The sequence below is a fragment of the Lagenorhynchus albirostris genome, chromosome 3, assembly GCF_949774975.1.
Source record: "Lagenorhynchus albirostris chromosome 3, mLagAlb1.1, whole genome shotgun sequence".
Lineage (NCBI taxonomy): Eukaryota > Metazoa > Chordata > Mammalia > Artiodactyla > Delphinidae > Lagenorhynchus > Lagenorhynchus albirostris.
In genome coordinates this window covers 43,447,624-43,450,943 of record NC_083097.1, presented here as the reverse complement: position 1 = coordinate 43,450,943, position 3,320 = coordinate 43,447,624, and the positions used below count along the sequence as shown (strand labels likewise).

Sequence of the window (3,320 nt, the reverse complement as noted above, 5' to 3'; positions counted from 1 at the left end):
TGTTATAATCACCTGTACTTATTTATAAGTGGAAAACACAATCTCACGCATTGACTACAATCTTTGGCAGACTCTGATAAGATCCCAGATGATCTAGGAGATGACTGTAAATTGTTTCCATGCATGCTTATTTATGTTCTTATTGGACGCTTTCTCAATGGATAGCACTCTGTCTTATATGTAGGAATATGGCCAAATGACAGGTTTAAAAACTTGTTTAAAGAAGACAACTTTTGGAGAAACTAGAAAAACAATATCCAACAATAAAAAAAAAATTGGCTGTGTTCAAGGATGGCAAAAGCTTGTGAACCTTTTCTTTCAGGATCAGATAGCCTAATTTTAGGTTTGTGAGCCATTTGGTCTCTATCACAACCACTTAACTTTGCTGTTGTGATGCTAAAAAGCACAGATAATGGTCTGTGGGTGAGGCTGTGATCCAATAAAACTTTATTTACAAAACCAGGCAGCTATTTGCGGGGGACAGTTTGCCAATTTCTGAATTATGGTATAATCCATTTGATGCATGCATTTGGTATGTTGCTTTCAGCTGAAAATAAGGGAAAACCCAACTAAAGACAGCTTAAGAATCATGTTAATTCACATAAGAAGATTATCTCATGTAAGAAGTCTCATTATAGGGAAGTCCCCAGGGCTAGTTAATTAAAGCAGTTTGATGATGTCATCCAAGGCCCAAGTTTGTTCCATCTTTCATCTTTCTGCTCTCCCATCCTTGGCTCATTGGCTTGTCCTCAGGCTGACATGGCTTCCACAGTTCTAATGTTACATGTAGGTGCAACAACATCTGGCAGAAGAAATAAGACTTTTCCCCCATGTATTTCTTTTTAAGAGCAAGACAGTCTTTCCAAGAAGACCCTTCCATTCCATAGACCATGTCTTATCGACCAGAATTGGACAGAACATTTCAAGAAGGGTTTGAACAGTATTTGCCTACAGCTTCCATGACACCAAACATGGTGACATAAAACAATGGAAAATTATTCTGTCACAGTAGTTCTGGAGGCCAGAAGTCCAAAAGCAGTATCACTGGGTCAAAATCAAGGTGTCAATAGGGCCGTGCTCCCTCTGGAGGTTCTAGAGGAAAATTCATTCCTTGCCTCTTCCACCTTCTGATGGCTGCTAGCATTCCTTGGCTTGTGGCCACGGAATGCTCAAATCTCTCTTTGTTCCATTTTCATATTACCTTCCCCTCTGTGTGTCTGTGTGAAATCTCCCTTTGCCTCTCCCTTTCTCTCTCTCTCTTTTGTTTAAAATATGGAATGCTTCACAAATTTGCATGTCACTCTTCTGCAGGGGCCATGCTAATCTCTCTTTATTGTTCCCATTTTAGTACATGTGCTGTGGAAGCAAGCAATGCCTCTCTCTTATAAGGACACTTGTGATGGCATTTAGGGCTCACCCAGATAATTCAGTGTACCTGACTTATCTCAAGATGCTTAACTTAATGATACCTGGAAAGAGCCATCGTCCAAATAATGTAACATTTACAGGTCTGGGTATTAGGATCTTATAACTTTGGGGACCATTATTCAACCTGCTACTGTCATGGAGAACTTTGATTGTCAAAGTAAAAAACTTTGACTTTTTTTTAAAGTAATAGACAGCCATTAAATCAACTACCAGCAAGAGGGAACTACCATGATTTTTTTATATTAATTAAGATTTACTTAAGTCAAATAAGGGAGGTGTCGGCCTAAAAACGTTGAAATTCAGCAGGCATGGAAAAATCTGGAATATGACTGTTAGATAGGCAAACATCAGTATCTGCTATAGCATACTTGTATGCAACTATTGTGTTTAGCAAGAGCACACAATTACTTAAGAAAATAATTTTTATAAACTAATAGGAAAAATGTTTTATCTATAGTATGGTCACAACACAGAGAGTGAAATACTCCTGTGCATAAAAAAAATGGAGACAATACACTAAAAAAGTTACTAGTGGTTTTCTGGAGGTGGTGGGAATTCGGGTTATTGACTTTCTTTTCTCTCCTTTTTTGTATTTTCCAAAATGTTTATGAAAAGTATATATGTTGCTTAAATTAAAATAATAAATCAATAGCATTATATTGTTAGATGATAATACTAGAGTATTTGTTTTTTACATCTTTATTGGAGTATAATTGCTTTACAATGGTGCGTTAGTTTCTCCTTTATAACAAAGTGAATCAGTTATACATATACATATGTTCCCATATCTCTTCCCTCTTGCGTCTCCCTCCCTCCCACCCTCCCTATCCCACCCCTCCAGGCAGTCACAAAGCACTGAGCTGATCTCCCTGTGCTATGCGGTTGCTTCCCACAAGCTATCTACCTTACGTTTGGTAGTGTATATATGTCCATGCCTCTCTCTCGCTTTGTCACAGCTTAACTTACCCTTCCCCCTCCCCATAGCCTCAAGTCCATTCTCTAGCAGGTCTGTGTCTTTATTCCTGTCTTACCCCTGGGTTCTTCATGACATTTTTTTCCCTTAAATTCCATATATATGTGTTAGCATACGGTATTTGTCTTTCTGTTTCTGACTTACTTCACTCTGTATGACAGACTCTAGGTCTATCCACCTCATTACAAATAGCTCAATTTCGTTTCTTTTTATGGCTGAGTAATATTCCATTGTATATATGTGCCACATCTTCTTTATCCATTCATCTGGTGATGGACACTTAGGTTGTTTCCATCTCCGAGCTATTGTAAAAAGAGCTGCAATGAACATTTTGGTACATGACTGTTTTTGAATTATGGTTTTCTCAGGGTATATGCCCAGTAGTGGGATTGCTGGGAAATATGGTAGTTCTATTTGTAGTTTTTTAAGGAACCTCCATACTGTTCTCCACAGTGGCTGTGTCAATTTACATTCCCACCAACAGTGCAAGAGGGTTCCCTTTTCTCCACACCCTCTCCAGCATTTATTGTTTGTAGATTTTTTGATGATGGCCATTCTGACTGGTGTGAGATGATATCTCATTGTAGTTTTGACTTGCATTTCTCTAATGATTAATGATGTTGAGCATTCTTTCATGTGTTTGTTGGCAGTCTGTATCTCTTCTTTGGAGAAATGTCTGTTTAGGTCTTCTGCCCATTTTTGGATTGGGTTGTTTGTTTTTTTGTTATTGAGCTGCATGGGCTGCTTATAAATTTTGGAGATTAATCATTTGTCAGTTGCTTCATTTGCAAATATTTTCTCCCATTCTGAGGGTTGTCTTTTGGTCTTGTTTATGGTTTCCTTTGCTGTGCAAAAGCTCTGAAGTTTCATTAGGTCCCATTTGTTTATTTTTGTTTTTATTTCCATTTCTCTAGGAGGT

The 3,320-nt window shown here is 38.0% G+C and overlaps 1 non-coding gene across 1 annotated transcript; it reads right to left on the bottom strand.

Moving 5' to 3' along the window:
• Window positions 1-1,266: 1,266 nt before the first annotated feature.
• On the bottom strand, window positions 1,267-1,368 carry LOC132518899 (U6 spliceosomal RNA). The gene has a single exon (XR_009540023.1). It is a non-coding gene; the product is annotated as a U6 spliceosomal RNA (small nuclear RNA).
• Between the last annotated feature and the right edge of the window lie 1,952 nt (window positions 1,369-3,320).